Here is a 6,989-nt window from a genome sequence, read left to right as displayed (position 1 = left end):
CGCCGACAGCGTCGTTGTGCCGCGGCCGAGACGGCGGCGCGCGCCGGCGGCGGCGCGGTGCTCAGACAATCTAATTTCTGGCGCGTCCCCGGCGATATTAATGCAAAGACCCAGGAACTTCAAACTTGATTAAAAGCTGCGGTCGGATCGTGGGGAACCATCAAGGTCCGACGAATATGGCGCGGCGTGATGATATTCTGAAGGGCATCAGGGATATCCCGGTCGCGGGCAGCAATCCGTAAAATGGGCACGCGCAGCTGGGAAGTGGCTGGCTCGTTTATTGAGCTCCAGACCTGCTCAAGTCATGCAAGTGAATTACCGTTCGGAACATGAAACTGACAGAGACGAACTGCCCGGTTCATGCCAGCATCAATCAACAAGAATGTTTACATTCGGTGCGCAACAGAAATATGAATATCGCAAAGCTTCACTTTCAATGTCTGGCACCCATGTTGCGCTTGATTCGTTCGTCCTCGGTGACACCCGACTCAGTACGCTACCACGCCAACGCTTTCAATTCAAAACTTGACTGTGGACCGGTGCTTGCCAGACACATCATTCCGAATGTATCGCCGTTGATTCAACGACACGCCCGGTCATTGTTGCAGTATTGTTCGCCAGAGCACGACCGGCACCAGGTCTGCAATCCTTGCTTTATCGCATGGATATGTTTATTAATAATCACAGTTCAGCATATAAAATGACACAGGCACTAAAAGCAACTTCATCCGACTCACCAAACGGCTGTGGTACACGTAGAAACAATATCAAACTGTACAAAGAACAGCAGTGGTGGTGCACGTCCTTCCTCCAGTTCGCCCAGCTCGCTACCGTCCGCCATATAAAAACGCCACTCGTAAGCCCGCTGGGACCATGCCCTGTCACCGTCGGCCCGTCGAGCCAGCACTCCCCGGTCGCACGCGCCGGCGGCACGTGCTTGGGGGGGGGAGAGGACGCCGGCTGACAGGCGGCCCCGCGAGCCCGGGTCACGACCCCCGACCCCGGCGGCCGCTAAGGCGTTGGCCGCAGGCGCCGCGGCGCGCCGCCAAAGCCCGGAGAAACACACAGAGCGTTGAAACGGGATATCGACATCGCCTATAGAGCGCAGCGGGACTTCGTCCCGGCGCCGGGTACACACACGCACACGCGAGAGACGCACGACGTGCACCATCCGCGTCCCCACTGCCGCGGGGTCGGTCAGGCACGTGCGGAGATCGCCCCGCCGCTGCACGCGCCAGGGCCTTGACTAGGAGCCCCGGGGCTGGCTCGGCACCGGCGCCACGCGCCCCCCTCGACTGGAGCAGCGGGGCTCCCCGTTGCCCGCCGCTATATCACAGACAGAACCGTCCCCGGCCGGTCAGCTCGGCTCCTGGTGAGCGTCGCACGGTTAGGAACACGCGCCGGCCGCGCCGCCGCGCTATGAAGTCCGTGGCCGGGGCAGCGGCGGCGTCTCACGAACCCGACTCGTTGCGGTAGCCGAGGTTCTTCCTCTGCAGGAAGAGGTGAATCTCGCGGAAGTTGGGCCGGTCGAGCGGGTCACGCCGCCAGCACTCCAGCAGCAGGTCGTAGATCTCACGCGGACAATCGTGTGGCTGCGGCAGGTACACCTGGAACGGAGGAGACGGCTGCTAGAGCTGCGGTCCAGCTCGCACGGCTGCTTGCATTGCCGTGGGAGATGCTTGACGGTCCGCCGCACCCCGCCGTCGTATCGCGTAATGGGGCTGTCGGCCGCCGCACCGCCACCTGGGCCCAAGGCGACGCTCTGGAATTCATCGACTTCGACGCTTTGATATGCTAAAAGCCTACACGGCCACGCAATGCAGCTTTCCATTTGAGTTGGCTATTGTCACGGCACCGGACTATCTAAGCAGGCAGCAGTCGTAAATGGGTAGGAACCGCGCTTTATGGCCGATTAGGCCAACACGTCGCGTCGTCATTCCTCCCCTGTCGCCAGGGCAAACACGGCGCCTTTGCTGCCAGCGACGACGCGGTGCGCCAATAGGACACGCTTTCTCTGGAGCGCCGACCGGACCGGAGGGCAATCACGCCCGCCCCGCCTCTTTCCGCCCGCCCGCCGCCTCTCCGCTGCGACGGTCGGGGCGCCGCGTCCGAAGAGAAGACCGCCCGCACTCCTGAGGGGTTCTGCAGGGCGCCACGTACCCGCCGGTCACGCTAGATGAGTTCGCAGGGCCGCAGTGAGGCCCATCTGGCCTCCTGTCTGACAGGCGCGAGACATGGCAGCGGCCACCGCACCACTGGATGTACGCTGCCAGGCGGAGGTGTAGCGTTGCATGAAGAGATGGTGCAAGAACACGGGATCCTATCGTGGTGCACCTGAGTGCATTGCAACGCTGTGTTCTCTACGGGTAAATATCTATGCATACTTGAATGTGAGGCCCTTTGCTCCGACAGCAGACACCTTTGTCCAACACGCGTCCCAGCAGCGTCGCTGGTCGTTCCACCAACGGTTCCTCCCCGTCCCAGAAGCGGTCCCCGTCGTCCCACCAGCGGTCCCCGTCGCCACAGCAGCGGTCCCGTCGGTTTCCGACGCAGGTCGATGGCGGCGGCGATCGGTTGGCGCCGGCGGCCGGTCCCGGTGGGACACTCCCCCCACGGCAGGCAGGTCGCTATCTGCGAGCGCTGAGCCACAGGGGATCGCCAATATCAGTCCACCAACACAACCCATATTGGTCCCCGCTCCAGGCTGACAGCCCGTCGACCCGCGGCCGACTGGGGGCGTGCGGAGCGGGCTCGTGCAGCCTTGTCATCGCACACATCATCTTTCGACGCTCCCTGCCGCACATACTCGGCGCACTGCTGCCGACGCCGCCGCCGCCCGTCGCTCGGCGTGCGAGTACCGTCGAGGCGGCAGGCGATGACCACGCCAGCGGGAGACGCCCGCCGCAGTGCGGAAAGCGATCCGGAGGCAGGCAGCCTGGACCCAGCGGCAGCCGCCTGCGCACGCGGTCTAATGACACGGCCGCTGATGGCTGCCGACCGATGCACGTAATGATCGCGGCGCGCGATGGAAGTGATGGCAGGCGCACAAGGCAGCGATAGCCGGGCCGGCGATAATCGATATCGCCATTACGAGCGCGGGGCGGACAGCTGCTCAGAGGCAGAGGCGCTCGTCGCAGTGCGGCTTCCAAGGTAATGGTGCCACCAGTGCAGTGGCACGGCATGGTGGGACGCATTGAAAGGAATGGCATGCCTTGGGTGGTTGCAATGCGCCCGTTATGACTTCTGGATCCAGTGGGGGGAAGGGTGTTTCTCGTGCTCAAAGTAAGTTTTACGAGGCTCTCCGGGGAAGCGTCACGTCTAAAGTTCAGTGGATGTGTGCCTCGATCGATCACATGGCTCCCTCCCAAACATGTTGCTGGGCGCGCCTTGGCTGTCGGCGCGCGGGTTCATCAGCTATGTCCCAAGCAGCGTGGCTGGGGCGGCCTCTGGCCGGTGCGGGTGGCTATGTCAGTTATGTCAAGCACGTTGACTTGGACAGACGCGGCCCATTCATTAGTGATTATGTGACCATAAACTGCGCAATGCGCATTCTGCGCGGTTTACGATTGGTAAGGACGGGGAGCGCGCCCTAAACATAAGTTATAAGGCATCCATCTGACGGCTCTCGCAAACTACACCTAATTAGTTACGTCTTCCGTGGGCGATTTTATCGATGGCTCTCGTTCGCAGCATCAGTCCTTCTCCCTCTTCCCCAAGGGTTAACAGCGCCGGCGTCTTTATCCTATTGCAAGCGACAGTCCCCGCCCAGCCGTCGTGCTAATGCAATCCTCCATCAATGCCCGCCGTATACAAATATCATTACCAGCTCCCTCGTCGTTAGCGACTGTCCAACCTCCCGAGGCGTTGTGCCAAATAAGATGGGGTCCTGACAGTGGACCCGAGTCGGGGCGCAAGCGATCACCGCCGCCAGGAATTTACATAATTGTGTTTTATGTGGGCGCGCGGGCGGGCCGGTGAGAGAAGCCGCGTCTCTGGGGACGGGGAGAGGTGCCGGCGGCCATCTGCCCCTCCTGGCCGGGGCCGGACGTCCGTCGGCGCCCGGCGCATCACCCGGGCGCGGCGCCGCCACGCTCCGTCGCCATACCTTCAGCGACGCGCGCGCGCGGCGGAGGATCGGCGGCGCGCGAGGAACAGGACCAGGACGCGGCGACAGGGCGCAGGCCACCACGGGCGACACGCCGGTGGAGCCCCCCGGCGGGCCGGCGGGCACCGGGGCGCCAGCGCCAGCTGCTGCCGCCGCAGGGACGCGTGGCACGGACGCCAGCGCCGCTCGCCATGGCAGGAGCTGGGCCGACACGGACTGGAGGTGGACATCACCCGTCGCGTGTCGGGGCCTCAGGCGTTACCGGTTGTAGGCCGCGTGCGCCGAAGTAGCCCGTTGGCTGAGGACACGATGGGAGGCGGAGTCGTTCCGGCCAGGAGTAACAACAACGCGGAACTTCGTAAAATGCGGTTAGCGTCAGATAAATTCCCTTGCCATTGGGGTCGGGCTTGTTTGGCCGGGCGACGCTGCAATGTGACGTGTCGGGAGGCCGCTGTGCTTTACGGCATTTTGACGGTTCCGCGGCGCTGCCGCCGCGTCGCTGTAAAACAGCGCTATCGGCGGGCCGCCGGGTGCTTCAGGCCGCGATGGTTTGGTTTGGCACGCTGGGCGGTGAAACACATGACCGCTACGCCCCAGATCGGGCGCTGCGCGCATCTGATTGGACTCGCGTTCGGAACAGCGCTAGATCAGCGCGCCGCCGGCTGGCCAAGTCGGAAGTGCTGCAGCGATGACAAAAAGAGCTTTTGCCGAGGAGAAAGGCTTTTGGCCGCTCTAACGTTTATATTTACAATTTTCAGTGTCGAAAGGGAACAGTATCACAATGTTTTTATACCGAAACAGTGCGTTGATGCACGTGCTTACGCGAGGCGCGCTTATGACCTTGACGCGTCATCCAAGCAGATCTCGCATATGTAAGCTGCCTGTCGCTGTGATAGAGCTGGGCCAGCGTCTCAGTGGCTCACCTGCTGCGCGTCGTTGTGATAGAGCTGGGCCAGCGTCTCGATGACGCGCTCATCGGTCATCTCTTCGTAAGGCTGCTGGCGCGCGTAGGTCAGCACCTCCCACAGCGTCACCGCAAACGACCCAAACGTCCGACTTGGTGGTGAATTTACCCTGCGGATACACACATTAACAGAGCTGGTATGCAGGGTGACGTCAGACTGTGCACGACCACCGTGCGGATACAGAAGTTGATGATGGACACTAAGTCACATTATGAATGCGTTCTCAAATCAAGGATAGATAATTTCAGCACAGTCGTGAATCTGTCGGACTCCATTCAGGATATTTTCACTCACATAAGTTAGGAGCGAGAACAACAATCGTTCAAATGCAAAGCGGGCACGACATTGCACTTAGCCGTCAGTAAGCCCTGGGATATGTGTGTAGGCATAAGATGGGTCTTCGAAACTACATGCGAATCCCATTAAAGCACCATCTGGCAAATAACGGCGCATAGCTTCCTTTCAGCGAAAATTTCAGGCCAAATATGGATTAGACGTACAGACAAATTGTCAGAAATATCGGTGGATATGCGGTACTTCCTGTAGCGGGTGTGTTGTGTTGCGCAGACCCCTTTTTCACGCTTGCTTGCGTGGCGTTGATATCAGAGTCTTCCCTGAGCTTGGTGTGTGGAAGCTGACATCACTGGTTCAGTGATCTGGACTACCGAATGGTTTTGGTCCATCCTATTAATCAGCTTGTTCCGGGAATTCTACCGTGCCATACATTGCACGGCCGCTTGATGGTGACGTTCCCCTGCCTATGGGGAGAAGTGCGACGCCGAAGTGCAACTCAGGACATCCGGTTGTTGCCCGCCCGCACCCCGCGCCTGACACTCGTTCAGTGACAAAGCTGGTGCCCCACCCATTAACATCGCAGCTTCTTCGTAGGCCAAGTCTGTTTTAATAGCGATTGACAAGAAACGTAAAATAATTATTGCACTCAGCAATTTGCAAAAACATTTTACTACACGCCATGAGCCGTAGCACGCCTGAAATGCTAAATGAAGTCCATTCCATGTTTCGGTGTCATTTTGATGAGGTTCCGATGAGAGTCATGTTTGATGAGGGTCACAGGAGTGGTCCGATCTGCCCAAGAGTTACTGGGATCCGAAACCCAATCAGCCCCAGTGGCGGTTACTCCTCGGGCTTCAGCTAAACGTCATGCATGGAAATCTGTTTGAACAAAGGTTGTTTGAGCATGGCTGTTCCCTCCGACAGCTTGACCAGCAGCCGTCCTCGTGTCCCAGGGTCCCTTCGAGACAATAGCCCCCCCCCCCCCCCTGTCCCACAGACCTAAGTCCATGCCAGCGAACTTCTACCAGCATCGCGGCTCTAAAGCAGCTTAAACCAAAGCAACAACAGCGATATGGACCACGAAATCCGGTCCAACTAGCAGCCAGCGCTGTCGAACCGCCGCTAAAATTGTGACGCGAACTTATTCCGCAGGTCGTCGGAGCCTGGCGGCCCGCCCCCCCCCCCCCCCTCCCCCCTTTTTCTCCCCGTACTGAGCGGCACGTTGACGCTATAAATACGGGCTGAAGGAGCGTCGAATGACGGCCACGTTGAACCGAAGCCCAAGCAGTTTACGCGGCCGCAATTTGTAATCGATGAAGTCGTTGACCTGCGGCCGGCGGACGAAAAAAGCAGGCCCGCCGCCGCCGCCCCGGGCGATTTCACAGGACAGATGCTGAGTGGTGCCGGCGTCAGCTGAGATATGGCCACAATGTCGCCGCACAGCGCCGGTAATGGAATGGTCGACGAAAATGGCGCACCGATTCCGGAAAAAGGGTACGCCAGGTCCGGAAATGGTGCGCCGCCGTCGCAGGCCATTTAAAAACTACACCGTCGGCGAGGGTGGTGGTGTGATAAAGGATTGGAGCACGCAGGCTAGCAAGACCCATCGTTATGCTAGAAATAAC

At 60.0% G+C, this 6,989-nt stretch overlaps 1 protein-coding gene across 1 annotated transcript in view; it reads right to left on the bottom strand.

Annotated features, from left to right (window-relative positions):
* The window catches only part of LOC119102670 (discoidin domain-containing receptor 2-like), a 68,252-nt gene that overhangs the window by 50,733 nt on the left and 10,530 nt on the right, over nucleotides 1-6,989 (bottom strand). The gene's annotated exons all lie outside the window — the stretch shown is intronic.

Source organism: Pollicipes pollicipes, unplaced genomic scaffold (genome assembly GCF_011947565.3).
Source record: "Pollicipes pollicipes isolate AB1234 unplaced genomic scaffold, Ppol_2.1 Scaffold_5724;HRSCAF=6776_pilon_pilon_pilon, whole genome shotgun sequence".
NCBI classification, from domain to species: Eukaryota; Metazoa; Arthropoda; class Thecostraca; order Pollicipedomorpha; family Pollicipedidae; genus Pollicipes; species Pollicipes pollicipes.
Note: the sequence above shows the minus strand (reverse complement) of the source record. Positions and strands in the feature narration are given on the sequence as shown.